This window comes from Tachypleus tridentatus, chromosome 2, assembly GCF_004210375.1.
Source record: "Tachypleus tridentatus isolate NWPU-2018 chromosome 2, ASM421037v1, whole genome shotgun sequence".
In the NCBI taxonomy this organism is placed as follows: domain Eukaryota; kingdom Metazoa; phylum Arthropoda; class Merostomata; order Xiphosura; family Limulidae; genus Tachypleus; species Tachypleus tridentatus.
In genome coordinates this window covers 71,525,613-71,542,038 of record NC_134826.1, presented here as the reverse complement: position 1 = coordinate 71,542,038, position 16,426 = coordinate 71,525,613, and the positions used below count along the sequence as shown (strand labels likewise).

Here is a 16,426-nt window from a genome sequence, read left to right as displayed (position 1 = left end):
GTCTTACACTTAAATTAGGGATGACTAGTGCAAATAACCCTCTGTGTAGCTTTGCGTGAAATCTAAAAACAAAACAAGACAAACAATTCGTAAATTAAAACAACAACAGTATTATTTCATCTCAGTCCGCTAGGGGTAAATCAACACACCACCTTCAGTAGTAACGCGTCCTAATAATCACAACGTCAGGATATGGATCGAGATATGCATTGCTAGTTGATATGTCCACATGGTAACACTAGAAGTGTACAAGAAATATGTCCTACCTGCGTGACGAGCCCTGGAATAGGGAAAGGTATCTTCGGCATTCGATATGTGATTCACATATTTTACTTATTATTATCTGACTTTACTAATAACACAAATAAGACAGAAGTACGGAGACTAAGAGGGGAAACATCGAACGAAACTGTCATGGGTATACAAGACTTAGAATATATGTATCTCAAGGGAAACAAACAGCCAATGTTCACAATGACAAGATTATTCAAACCTGTTATGAGGGAGGTCATGCATTCTAAGCTGTTTAATAAACGGATAATGTTACTTAACAACTGAGAGAGACAGGAATGTTTCTATCAAATATCAGTCAATACTGATCGATGAGGAAAACATTGATAATTGATAAAAATACTCACCAGGTGGTAAAGTCAGTGTCTATTTGTTTGTAATGTTTATCACAAAACCACCCATTCTGCTATCTGCAGTTTGTCTAACACAGGAAATCGAATCCCGTATTTTAACGTAAACATACCGCTGACCCACGGGGGTGAGATTAAAATAAGCGTGACTGAATTTACGTCTTTCCACCAAAAGAAACAAATTTCGCGTTGATCTAATTTTCAAAATAGAATAAATAATATAATTTTGACAGTGCTTGTAACCCTAATTATAATGACTTTAGTATACTGGAATATTAAATTTTCACTTTAAAAGGCCCCCTTTCAGTAGCACAGCGATATATCTGCGGACTCACACCGCTATAAACCGGGTTTAGATACTCGTCGTGGGCAGAGCACAGATAGCTCATTGAGTAGCTTTGTGCTTATTTCCAAACAAACAAACTTGAAAAGATAAAAGACACTATGTTTTTATATATCTTACACACTATACAATAATGCAGTAATCAACCTTTGTATTAATAAGTAAAGAGACATGATATCAGATTTATACCTATATTTAAACATTACCATAACACTGTACTAAACGTTTTATCTCCATAGTCACGTGGAAACTTCTACCTCGTCAGCTATGAAAAGATACGCGGCAGGTGATTTATAGCGCGTCAAATTCTCCTCTTCGAGGTCCTAAATTAATGTTTAAACTGCATATTTTATATTCCAGTGTCATAAGATATAACACAACATTTCCAGTGTCATAAGATATAGCACAACATTTCCAGTGTCATAAGATATAACACAACATCTAACTTCCGGTGCCATAAGATATAACACAACATCTAACTTCCAGTGTCATAAGATATAACACAACATTTAACTTCCAGTGTCATAAGATATAACACAACATTTTCTGTGTCATAAGATATAACACAACATTTTCAGTGTCATAAGATATAACACAACATTTCCAGTGTCATAAGATAAAACACAACATTTCCAGTGTCATAAGATATAACACAACATCTAGCTTCCAGTGCCATAAGATATAACACAACATCTAACTTCCAGTGTCATAAGATATAACACAACATTTAACTTCCAGTGTCATAAGATATAACACAACATCTAACTTCCAGTGTCATAAGATATAACACAACATCTGACTTCCAGTGTCATAAGATATAACTCAACATCTAACTTTCAGTGTCATAAGATATAACACAACATTTCCAGTGTCATAAGATATAGCACAACACTTCCAGTGTCATAAGATATAACACAACATTTCCAGTGTCATAAGATATAACACAACATTTCCAGTGTCATAAGATATAACTCAACATCTAACTTCCAGTGTCATAAGATATAACACAACATTTCCAGTGTCATAAGATATAACACAACATTTCCAGTGTCATAAGATATAACACAACATTTCCAGTGTCATAAGATATAACACAACATCTAACTTCCAGTGTCATAAGATATAACACAACATTTAACTTCCAGTGTCATAAGATATAACACAACATCTAACTTCCAGTGTCATAAGATATAACACAACATCTAACTTCCAGTGCCATAAGATATAACTCAACATCTAACACAACATTTCTAGTGTCATAAGATATAACACAACATTTCCAGTGTCATAAGATATAACACAACATCTAACTTCCAGTGCCATAAGATATAACACAACATCTAACTTCCAGTGTCATAAGATATAACACAACATTTAACTTCCAGTGTCATAAGATATAACACAACATCTAACTTCCAGTGTCATAAGATATAGTACAACACTTCCAGTGTCATAAGATATAGCACAACACTTCTAGTGTCATAAGATACAACACAACATTTAACTTCCAGTGTCATAAGATATAACACAACATCTAACTTCCAGTGTCATAAGATATAACACAACATTTAACTTCCAGTGTCATAAGATATAACACAACATCTAACTTCCAGTGTCATAATATATATCACAACATTTAACTTCCAGTGTCATAAGATATAACACAACATTTAACTTCCAGTGTCATAAGATATAGCACAACACTTCTAGTGTCATAAGATACAACACAACATTTAACTTCCAGTGTCATAAGATATAACACAACATCTGACTTCCAGTGTCATAAGAAAAACTAAAGTAATTCCATTATTTTTCTGATTTCATTTCAATTTTTGCTCATTTTCTTTATTTCTATCCGAAATCTCCGAGCTCGACCACATTAAAAAACAGACTGTACATAATTTTGGACCGAAAACAATAAGAAGGTTTGTCTGAATTTAATCATAAATTTACACAATGGACTATTTGTGCCCTGAACACTACAAATATCGAAACTCGCTTTCTAGCATTGTAATATTGCAAACCAGCAGACATATATATATATGTACTATTATATCTGATGTGATTTTATAATACATATATAGGAGAATCAAATCTACATCGAGGGTTATATGAACGGCTATTTATTTTATAATCACAGCTAAACCTTGGAGTATGTGGCTATACAATTAATCTCTTAATATGTACTATAAAATTTAAAATATACGCTGAGTGAAATGTACAGACAACTACAATAATTAGTTGAATTAATTTCAGTATTGACAGTATTTTTATTTAATTGTTGTGATTCTTATGGACCTTGTTTGTTTTTGAATTTCGCGCAAAGCTACACAAGGGCTACCTGTGCTAGCCGTCCCTAATTTAATAGTGTAAGACTAGATGGAGGGAAGGCAGTTAGTCATCATCACCAACCGCAAACTCTGGGGCTACTCTTTCATCAACGATTATTGGGATTGACTGTAACATTATACTGCTCCTACGGTTGAAAGGACAAATATTTTTGGTGTGACGGGATTCGAACCCGCGACCCTATGAGTCAAGTTGTTTAATCTCCTGGCCAATGGACCTTGTAAGATGCTTATAATTAAGCACAAAACCACTGAATGAGCTACCCGTGCTGTGACTGCCACTGGTATCGAAACCTGGATTTTAGACTTGTAAGCCATTAGACTTACCACTCAACTGCTAAAAAGGCGTTTAAGTTCGAAAGAATAGTTTTGGCAAAGTAAAAGAAATGAAAAAAAATGTCGATATTCAACTAATGTTTTTCTGCAAAGGTATCATTCTTTTATTAACATAAATACTCTTTTTCCTTTGGCCAGATGGTTAGGGCGCTGGACTCTTAATTTGAGGGTCGCGTGTTCGAATCTCCATCCCATCAAACATGCTCGCTCTTTCAGTCGTGGAGACATTATAATGTTACAGTCAATCCCACGTTTTTTTGGTTAAAAGTTGGCGGTGATGTGTGTATTTTCTTATAGCAAAGCCACATCGCGCTATCTGCTGAGTTCACCAAGAAGAATCGAACCGCTGGTCTTAACGTTGTAAATCCGTAGACTTACCGCTGTACCAGCGGGGACTGGTGGTGATGACTAGCTACTTTCTCTTTAGTCTTTCAGTGCTTAATTAAAGACAGAATAAACCAATCCATAATCGGAAAGGTCAGTATCATTATAAAATTATTATTAAATATTTGGGGGAAACGTCAAGCCTTTACCTGTTGAAATTCTCGTAAATATTCTTGAGAGCTATCTGCCCTAGGCATCCATAATAGATTAGAGTGAAGTCAGATACCAGCTATTGACAAATAATTATACTAATCATTTACCAACTAAAAATGCAATTATCTATAACGTTATAAAGCCCACCAGCAAATATTGTCGGTGACGGGATTCGAACCCGCGGCTCGTGATTTGCAGATCGAGTGCCGTAAGTTGAACGGTGACGATATTCTAACTTACGACCCGCTGATGGCAAGTCGAGCGCCCCCTAGTTCACAGGCGATTCCAGACTAAGAGCGTTCGTACTTCAGAACATTAATTCATTATCATTCGTACCCCAAGAGACCTTCAGATATCCTCCTACAAGGAAATGTCACGTGATTTTAACAAGCAAAAAAAAAAAAAAGCAACTAATGAAACGAACGCGAAACCTGTTTGTGTACAAGTTTTGCTTTAACATTAGAAAACAACAACAAAGAATAGAAAACAGCTTATTTAAATTATCATAACCTTCAAAGTAAACCTTCACTTCTTTATGTTTATATATAAAATTATAGCTTGGTGATAAGACAGTTGGTTTGAATGTCATGTTTGTTACCATTATTTTATTAGTCCTATAAAATGGGCTGCCTTCGTTCTGGCCACAGAGGGGATCGCACTCTGAATCTTAACACTGTTAGTCCGTAAACGTACCGCTGAACCGATGGAAGAACAAGTTTCACGGTAAGAATTCAGCTGAAGCAAAATAACTTTGTGTAGAATGTATGTTAAAGCATTTAAATTATAAAAGCCAGCTGGACGATAATTATTATGGATAAAAGTTAAACTTGTATTTTTTGCTGAAGCTGAAAGACAGATATGCTTTTCGTTTTGAAGCTAATAAAAACATGAACACCTGACAAGCTGTATTATTAATTAATTTCCTATTCGTTTCTTTCTGTAGCGAACCAACCTTAGGTTCCCTGCTGTGTTCACCGCGAAGCAATCAAACCTCGGATGTTAGCGTTGTGATTACGTTAACTTATCGGAGGACATGTAAACGAAATGGTTGTAACTTTATTTATAATATTCATTGTGGTGTAAACTACAAATTAGATTATCAAGATATTTGTTTTTGTGTGGTGTGTACTAAAAAACACTATCACTCTGATGTCACAGTATTTTAAATCAAACTATAAATTAATTAAGTTAATCAATATCGTTCATGCTTTTATTGCCAGATCTATAGAGGGCGTGTTTGCTTAACTAACTTTATTAAAACTTGGAATAAACTCTAAGAACCCCAAGTGAAAGCATAGAATAATATGCACACTGTATTTTGGTTGGTAGTTGTTTCAGATGTTTCTTTGGTTTAGATACTGTTTACAATAGGGAAATAATTAATGAGGTTTACAGGATTTAGTAAAGAGGAAGGAAGAGAGGAGTTAGTGAAAACAGGAAGTAAACTCACCATTCTGAAGATGAAAATAGTTGATAATTTACATAAATATTGAACGTTTCGGAATACGTTTATTCTATCTTCAGTGAAATAACATTATATTGATGAACTAATGCATTAGTGACTACAGTAAACTAATTTACGTAAAATGTCTAGTAAAAAAGGAAGTACAGATTATAGTTTGATTTGGTTTCAATTTCGCGCAAAATCACACGAGGGCTATCTATGCTTGCCGTCCCTAATTTAGCAGTGTAAGACTGGATAGAAGGAAGGCAGCTAATCACCACCACCCACCGATAACGTTTCACTACTCTTTCATGAACGAATAGTGAGATTGGCCGTCACGGTTGATAGGACGAGCATGTTCGACGAAAGGGACCCTCAGATTTCACCAGGCGACTAGAGGTAAGGCAACAAGTTAACACTACTGACAACACCAGGCGACTAGAGGTAAGGCAACAAGTTAACAATACTGATAGCACCAAGTGACTAGAGGTGAGGCAACAATTTAACACTACTGACAGCACCAGGCAACTAGAGGTAAGACAACAAGTTAACAATACTGATAGCACCAGGTGACTAGAAGTAAGGCAACAAGTTGGTACTACTGACAGCTATATTGTTCATGCAGACCTAAGAAGAGTTAATAAAGTTTCAGGTCAAATTGTTAAAATATTTTATGTATATTTGTAATTTGATACATTGAACCGAATAAAGGATTCATGTAACTTCATATTTCACCCCAGTTCGAAAACTGATAACGCGCCCATATCGAGCCATAAGCCCGTTAATCTGCAACCCGGAAATGAAACGATAAAATACATAAATAACCAGGGGACGGCGTATTGTAAACCTTTTCTTAGAACTTGTGAGAACAAACAACCAAAGTGTTTTAATATTCCATATATCAAATTTGTGAGAACAACCAAACAAAGTGTTTCAATATTCTATATGTTTAAATTGTGAAAACAAAGTGTTTTAATATTCCATACATTAAATTTGTGAGTACAAACAAAGAAAGTGTTTTTTTATTCCATATATTAACTTTGTGAGAACAAAAAAGAAAAATTTTAAATATGTCATATATTAAACTTGTTTGGACAACCAAACAAAGTGTTTCAATATTCCATACATTAAACTTGTGAGAACAAATAAAGTTTTTCATATTTCAGACTTTAAATTTGTGAGAACAACCAAACAAAGTGTTTGAATATTCTATATATTAAACTTGTGAGAAGAAACAAAGAAAGAATTTTAATATTCCATACATTAAACTTATGTAAACAAATAAAGAAAGCGTTTTAATATTCCATTTATTAAATTTGTGACAACAAAGAAAGAGTGTTAATATTTTATACATTAAAATAGTAAGAACAAATAAAGTGTTTTTGTATTTCAGACTTTTAACTTGTGAGAACAAACAAAGAAAGCGTTTTAATATTCTATACATTAAACTTGTGTGAACAAGGAATGTGTCTTAATATTTAAACATTAAACTTGTGAGAACAAAGAAACAAATTGTTTTAATATTCCATACATTTAATTTTTAAAAATAAACAAACAAAGTGTTTTAGTATTCCATACATAAAATTTGTGAGAAGAAACAAAGAACGATTTTTATGTCATACATCAAATTTGTGAGAAAAACCAAACAATGTGTTTTAATATTCCATGCATTAAACTTGTGAGAACAAATAAAGAAAGCGTTTTAACATTGCATATATTAAATTAGCGATAACAAACAAAGAGTGTTAATATTTTATACATTAAACTTGTAAGAAGAAATAAAGTGTTTTCATATTTCAGACTTTAACTTGTGAGAAGATACAAAGAAAGCCTTTTAATATTCTATACGTTAAACATGTGAGAACAAAGAAAGTGTTTTAATATTTCAACCATTAAATTTGTGAGTACAAACAAAGTGTTTTAATATTCCATACATTAAATTTGTGAGATCAAAGAAAGACTTTTAATATATCACACATTAAACTTGTGAGAAAAACCAAACAAAGTGTTTCAATATTCCATATATTAAACTTGTGAGAACAAACGAAGAAAGAGTTTTAATATTCTTTTCATTAAATTTGTGAGAACAAACAAAGTGTGTTGATATTCCTTTCATTAATTTTGTGAGAACAAACATAGAAATATTTTTAGAATGTCATACATTAAACTTGTAAGAACAACCAAACAAAGTGTTTCAATATTACATATATTAATCTTGTAAGAACAAACAAAGAAACAGTTTTAATATTCAATACATTAAAATTGTGACAATAAACAAAGAAAAAGTGTTAATAATTTATGCATTAAACTTGTAAGAAAAATAAAATGTTTTCATATTTCAGACTTTAAACTTGTGGAAACAAGAAAAGAAAGCGTTTTAATATTCCATACATTGATCTTGTGAGAACAAACAAAGAATGCGTTTCAGTATTCCATATATCAAACTTGTGAGAACAAACGAAGAAAGAGTTTTAATATTCAATACATTAAATTTGTGACAAGAAACAAAGAGTGTTAATATTTTATATATTAAACTTGTAAGAACAACTAAATTTTTCATATTTCAAACTTTAAACTTGTGAGAACAAACTAAGAAAGTATTTTAATATTCTATACATCAAACTTGTGAAAACAAAGAAAGTATTTTAATATTTAAACATTAAACTTGTGAGAACAAAAAAACAAAGTGTTTTAATATATCATACATTAAATTTGTGAGAACAAACAAACAAAGTGGATTTTGGTATTCCATATATTAAATTTATGAGAACAAATAAATAAAGGTTTTTAATATGTCATTCGTTAAACTTGTGAGAATAACCAAATAATGTGTTTCAATATTCCATGTGTTAAACATGTGAGAAACAAGAAAGCAAGAGTGGAAATATTTGGTACATTAAATTTGTAAAAACAAATAGTATTTTCATATATCAGACTTTAAACTTGTGACAACAAACAAAGAAAGCGTTTTAATATTCTATACGTTAAACTTGTGAGAACAAACAAAAAAGCGTTTTATTATTCCATGCCTTAAATTTGAGAAAAGAAACAAATAAAGTGTTTGAATACTCCATATATTAAAATTGTGAGAACAAACAAAGAAAGAGTTTTAATATTCAATATATTAAATTTGTCACAACAAAAAAAGAAAGATTTTTAATATTTTATACATTAATCTTGCAAAAAGAAATAAAGTGTTTTCATATTTCAGACTTTTAACTTGTGAGAACAAGCAAAGAAAGCGTTTTAATATTCTATACATTAAACTTGTGAGAAGAAACACAGAAAGTGTTTCAATATTCCATATAATAAACTTGTGAGAACAAACAAAATGTTTTAATAGTCCATACATTAAATGTGTGAGAACAAACAAAGAAATTGTTCTAATATTTCACATTAATCTTGTGAGATGAAACAAAGCATTTTAATATTTGGTACATTAAACCTGTAAGAACACACAAAGAGAATATTTTAATATTTCATAGATTAAACTTGTGAGAACAAACAAACAAAGCGTTTTAGTATGTCATGCATTAAACTTGTGAGAACAAAGAAAGTGCTTTCATCTTGACACCCTTGCAATTTTTCTTCCGCCTTATGACAGTTAAATATTTTTCAAGTCTATGTCAATTCTCATGCTATTGATAACAGACAAAATAATCAATGGAAAAAGGTCAACAATTTTGCAACAATAATATGATTAGCTTGTTGTTACTATAGAGATGTAGTTGTTGTTGATAGTATGTTTGATAGCTTTGCTATATCACCAGAACTTCTCTATGAATGTAATTTCAACTGGCGTTTAAAAATTGCATTAAACGAACATCTGTGAAAAGTGGAATACACAGGAGAGTGTACATGTAGAGCAGCAGTGGTAAAACAAGAGTATGAGTCAGGTTCTGGAGGTTTTATCAGACCCCTTACTGGTGACGTAGTGATCAGTTTCAAACAAACAACTTACATCAACCAGTACATTGTGATCTGGTTTCCATAACGGCAACATTTTTCAATTATGCGCAGAATTCAGAAAAGTCGACTTGTAGGTGTACAGTTTTTTACATTTTATAATTTGAAGCAGTTGTAATATGTAAACATCTCTGCAGGTTGTAACTGAGAACCGAAAGAAAACGAGATGTTCCGAAAGTTTTTAAATTAAAAAGGTAAATTAAATGACCCAGTGTTTTAACGCAAGGACACTAAAGCAGCCTTTTTAATATACTGGTTATAATATCATACGAAGTAGCAAAAAAAATATTGAAAATAAGAAATAAATTGAACCTGTACATCAGTGACTTTCCAGCCATACATGCGTATTATAGAAGGCGATCTAAGTTTAGGTTTCCACACTTATACACTTCTACTAATAATAGTAGAAACACAGTTCCATTTACATAACAACAGTCTTTTTTCTTTCTTTTTTTTACATTTCCGAGCGTGTCGTCACAGATACAAACCATGCAGCGGGGTGTGACACAGTTGGCGCCTGTATGTTTGATTCACCACTATTTCTGTTCCATCCGTCTGACGCCGCCTTATACCTAGAGATATTTGTCATAACCCTTTTCTAGGAAGGAAATTTTAATGACATTTTTTAATGACGTATTTTCAAAGGAATCTATACTTCGGTGAAAAAAAGCCTTTGTGGAATCGAAAGCTGTTGCTAGTAACTAGCTCCAAAAACACAATCCTGAACAATGTATTCATCTGCAACAATACAAACCCTTTCTGCTCCGAAAATAATCGAAATGGAGAAAATAAACAATGGAACAGTGAGTGGTAAGTCTTCGGATTTACAACGCTAAAATTAGAGGTACGATTCCACTCGGTGGACACAACCCGCTGTGGCTTTGCTATAAGAAAAGACACGAAAATATTCACGATTAAAAGCCAAACTTTTACAAGCTACCGTATATATTTGAAAACAAAAGGCTGGTATTTGAAAATATAGGGAAAAAAAGTTTAAATTACAAATAAAATCTTTAAAAATTAAAAATGAGTAAAACTCTTCGCGAACAGCGGGTTTTTATATAAGAATGGTCCCTGTAATACACCGGGGTGACATGAAAACTGCACGCATAAAGTCAATATTTTTATTCAGAGTTTAACACTACCGACAGCCAGCCCTTCATCTCTATTTAACAAATGATTCTTTAATACACATTTATAACACAAAATTTCGATAAATTATCCGATAGTAAGGTCACTTACTGTATTAGGTTCGTTTAGAATTATGGCTTTATACTACTGTTTCTAGGGTCGCTGAATTGAATCCCCGTCACACCAAACATACTTGTGCTTTCAGCCGTGAAGCGTTGATTACAATTTGATGGTCAATACCATTATTCATTGGTAAACGAGTAGCCCAATTGTTGACGGTGGGTAGTGATGACTAGCTGCCTTCCTTGTGGTCTTTCACTGCTACATTAGTGACGGCTAGTGCAGATAGTACTTGTGTAGCTTTGGGCGAAATTCAAAATAAACAAACAAACAATCAATAATGCACTATTTCAAATTACGTTGAGTTTGCTCATACTTGGTCATGTTAGTAATATATATTGATTTAGCACATAAGTTATTTAAACGACTAATTGAAGTTGAAGATCGAAAATATTAATTAGAAAAACTACGTTGTGGGCTAATGATCAAGATAAACGGTTGCCAGATGGAAAGTGATCAGACGTGGCGACATGGACGGTAACGATGTGGTGAGGCACCAGAATTGTTTTAATATAACGTCCTCAGCTCTTTATAACACTGTATCACGACAAGTTATCAATAACTTTTGAGTGAAGCATAACCTATCAATTAACATTGACACAAATTTTAACAGGAAATATCTTTGCGTTACAAATAGCGCTAAGAAACACAGATAACAGTAAAGTAAAGCTAAACGTCGTGTCAAAATTTTAAGGAGTGGTTTGACTGGTGGTCTTTCCCTTTGTTTCACGTTGTCACAAAGAATCTCGTGGAAAATCGGTGGGAAAACCTCTTAACATTCGATCGTAAAATTCATTATTGGGATGTAAGGGTAGAAGGTGGGGGTCCGTATTGACAAATTATATCCTCTTGCATAAACATAGAGGAATTGTTAATTTACCAACCCAGCATCAAACACTCTATCCTCTTTCTCATTGTACAAGTACGTTATACCACCGTTGGAGAAACCATGAAAGTCCTTAGGCCTAATATACAAAACAAAACGTCTCGCCTCACTGGATATCTATTTACTTTAATTCTCATTTTTATGCCAACACTAACTAATTAAATGCTTATAAATCAGGTAAACTCACATAAAAGCAAACCCACGAATAAATAAATGTTACTTATTCCAACGCCCTCTACTGGCTCAACTTTGTAAGCTCAGACGCGAAAAATCGGGTTATGATATCCGTAGTGGATAGCTTATTGTGTAACTTTGACCTTAGTAAGAAAGAAATCAAACTTTACCGCAATCGATTTCTTGAATCATGCTTAACAATATAAGTGAGGATTCTGTTGAAAATGGAAGATAAAATCAGCTATAAATGTTAAAACAATATCTATTATGATGTAACAAATTTATAACAGAAGATAAGGGCATTAATCTTTTGTTTTGTAGTTATTAAGTTAAAGAGAAACATACTAAGCTACTTGCGAGGTGGTAAGTAAATAAAGAAGTTTCTAGATTTATTTTAAAACTTTTTTTTTTATTCAGCAAATTTCGGCGACATTTCAAATAAACGTCTTTAAGTTTACGTGATTTCAAGACAATGCTTATTTAAGTTACTCACGCAGCACCAAAAGAAAATTTGAAATCTCGTGTCACGCTCCTGCATGTGTGATATCACGCGCTAATGCCATATTGCTCAGACAAAGTGTAAACTAAGCCTGATTAGAACGTCCTGTGTTATTAAGCAAATTGATTCTTAGTAAAACAGGTTTTAAAAATAGTTGTTTAACGATTTCTCATTCCTCCGCCAATAAGAACTACTTGAATTTATTTCTTTATCATTTATTTTTGTTTATGAATTGTTACGAGATAAATAAATATACATTAGGCCCAGCACACCAAACATGCTCGTCCTTTCAACTGTGGAGGCATTATAATTCATCCGTTAATCCCAGTATTCGTTGGTTAAAGGGTAGCCCAGGAGTTGGCGGTGGGTGGTGATGACTAGTTGCCTTCCCTCTAGTCTTACACTGTTAAATTAGAGACGGCTATCTGCGCTAGTCGTCGTGCAGCTTTGCGCGATATTCAAAACAAACAAACCAGCTATTAACAAGTCGAATTGTCCATGGTAGTTCACACCATTTTATTAAAATAACATTAAACTTACACAAAAATGATATTGAATTAACAATTATCAATTAATGTATAAATATATACCATCCTCTTCGTAAAAACTGACCTTCGAATTCTCATTCCAAAATAGTTCATTAATGTAACTGAAAACAATGTGTTGAGTTTCTTCGTAACTGATTATAAAAAAGGCACTTACAGAAAAGCATTAAAACATATATTCATTGCTTCTGTTCATCTAGTTCTAACTTTAACACCGTAGTTTTTAGGTATTTCCTTATGTGGTTCTTTCTTCGTCTAAAATGACTTGGCAACAAATGATTCCACTTTTAAAATGTCTCACTATAACATATTAACACGTTTTTTCAAAGATATTTAAGTTAGAAAAACAAAACATTATTTAAACATTCCCGCCATTAATACTGGAATTTCATCATTTTTCTTGTTGTGTTTTCAACTTTTCATTCTGAGAGTGAGTGTTTTTCTAATAGCGAAGCCACATCAAGCTATGTGCTGAGTCCACCGAGGGGAATCGAATCCCTGATTTTAGCGTTGTAAATCCGTAAACTTACCGCTGTTCTGTGAGACTACAAAGTCTTCATAACGGGTAATAACAATCTAACTCTCTAGAACGATTACAAATATACCTCGTAATGTTATAGGCTTATGACTCTCATGCAACATTATGCATATACTACTATCTGTGTAATATACCAAACTGAATCTGTGTAATATGCCAAACTGATTGAATACCAAACCTACGTATGTAATTACTTTGACGTTCAATTTTCGGAACACTGGCCCTTAGAAACTACGGGCCCCGGCACAGCCAGGTGGTTAGGGAGCTCGACTTGCAATTTGAAGGTCGCTAGTTCTAATCCCCGTCTTAACAAACATAGGGAGGACGTTATAATGTCGTGACTAGCTCCACTATTCGTTGGTAAAAAAGTTGGTGGTAGGTGTAATTGTTTTACTGCTAAATTATGGACGATTAGCGCAGACAGCCCTCGTGTAGTTCTGCGCGAAACAAACCAAACCCTCGGAACTATGACAATCTGAACATCAGACTGTAACCAAACGTTTAGTTGTTGATTTTTATTTATTGCATTTGTTTTCATGACGAATCATGACGTTCTTCGAATACCAAAAGATTCAAAATACGTTTCTAAGCCTGTGTCTGTTTCTTTAAAGCTATGTTAAAACTGTTCTAGTGGTCAGAGAAAAATTTTTTTTTTTCAGTCATTCACTAACGATTAATAAAAGGGTAAACATTATATTTATTTCATTATCTGACCACAGAAATATATTAGCCATGTATTTGTTTGTTTCGATTTAATCACGAAGCCACACAACTGTCCGTGCTCTGCCCATCACGGGTATCAAAACTCGGTGTTTAGCCGTATGAGCCCGCAGACATACATGCCACTGGGGGGCTATCCACGTGTATCACAAAATAAAAATAAATAAATAATTCTGTATAGAATTTATGTGCGTGTTTAAGCTAATATACGGACTCGTCTTTCAGCGAAGCGTCAGGAAAATCGATGGTTGCTAAGCAAGGTAGCAGGACTTTAGGAATAATCATATGTTTTCCATACGTCACATTATAGTTAACAGTCTTTTAAACAAACCTATGTAGATTTATTTGTCAGAGATAAAGTTCAAATACCGAATTTCAACATTTATTTTGTTGTTGTTGTTTGTTTGTTTTTTCTTACATGTAACATTTTAACGCACGTGCGAAGCTTTGTTCCGGCATGAAGTCCAACATTTTCCTTGTTGTTGTTTTCTTTTTGTTTTTTTGTGTAGCACGTTTCAGACGCTTGCCGAAACTTAATGTTATATGTTTTTAAAATGTCGCTTTCGTACTTGAATTAGGTTTTAAACTACTAATAAGAATGTGTGTTCCCACAACTGAAAAGAATGGTGCCCCTTCACTGCGCTCGCGACTCCAACCTTAGCCGGGCAACTCTTAGGTGAGTAGTATGGCTCTAAATCGTTGTAAAACATATTGGAGTTCCAAAATATATGCATTTTGAGAAAAGAAATGGATGGACTCGAAACGCCAGAAACCGGGTTTCGATACCCGTGATGGTCCAAGCATAGATAACTCATTGTGTATCTTTGCGCTTAATTACAAACAAACGTTAAAATACTCAACTCATATTTAAAATTGACTCATCATCTTCCATTAACAGGGAGAGTCTGGCTTAGCCTCATGGTTTAAGGCACCATTCGGGTTGTGAGATCGAATCCCGTTCGAATATACCCACTCTTTCAGCTGTGGGGTCGTTATAATGTTACTTTCAATTCTAATATTCATTTCTGAAACATTCAGGGTGTGGTATGACGTTGGCGGTAGGCGGTATTGACTAGCTGGCTTCCTTCTATTCTATCACTCTACATGAGTGACAGTTAGTGGTCTCACAGCCTGTCGGACTCAGAATTGAATCTCGTCACTGAACATTCTCGTCCTTTAAGACAGGGTGCGTGTTGTTACATGTTATGATCAATTACAAGATTCATTTGTAAAATAGTAGCTCAAAAGTTAGCGGAGGGTGGTGATGACTAGCTGCCTTCCCTCTAGTCTTACACTGCTAAATTAGAGACGGCTAGCACAGATAGCCCTTGTGTAGCTTTGCGCGAAATTAACAAAACAAAAACTATTTTATCGCTTACCCTAATTAGGGTTAACTGCGTAGAATCCTGCAATCGAAAGCGCTCGACGATCATCTTTCTTTTCTTGAAGTACTTAAGAGGTTTTTAGATATAACATAACATAGATGTTAAGAAACCACCAGTGTTTACGTTTTCGTTGTTAGCTATCGAACAACAATATATCTTGAAACGAAAATATCTCATAGTTTTTATTATTAAAAACACAGTTTCAAGCTGAATGAAGTGATTAAAGAACCCGGATCATTTTCATAGTCATTTTTCCATTGTCACTGGTTTCATACCTATTAAACGATCGATGTCCCTGCCCCCACGTCATAAAAAAAACAAAACATAACCGCAAAGGTTCCTATTAAAGAGGCCTGGCATGGCCAAGCGCGTAAGGGGTGCGACTCGTAATCCGAGGGTCGCGGGTTCGTGCCCGCGTCGCGCTAAACATGCTCGCCCTCCCAGCCGTGGGGGCGTATAATGTTTCGGTCAATCCCACTATTCGTTGGTAGAAGAATAGCCCATGAGTTGGCGGTGGGTGGTGATAACTAGCTGTCTTTCCTCTAGTCATACACTGCTAAATTAGGGACGGCTAGCACAGATAGCCCTCGAGTAGCGAAATTCCAAAACAAACAAACAAATCCTATTAAAACATTTCCCATGATGCCTCAATTTAATAACTTTCTAAGCATCGCATATGTTATTTAAATATAAAGTAGTTCTAGCAATGAGTATGAAACAGCTTTTTATATGCAAAAAAACAACAAAAAACATCCAACCATTAACCAAAGGTTTACAATCACAACACCAAACTTTGGTAGCCCGTGGATAACA

General features: G+C 33.8%; 1 long non-coding RNA gene across 1 annotated transcript; it reads left to right on the top strand.

Annotated features, from left to right (window-relative positions):
* Nucleotides 1-4,671: 4,671 nt before the first annotated feature.
* LOC143244190 (uncharacterized) lies at nucleotides 4,672-7,744 on the top strand. The gene is made up of 2 exons (XR_013024942.1): nucleotides 4,672-4,928; nucleotides 5,149-7,744. It is a non-coding gene; the product is annotated as an uncharacterized LOC143244190 (long non-coding RNA).
* The last annotated feature ends 8,682 nt before the right edge of the window (nucleotides 7,745-16,426 follow it).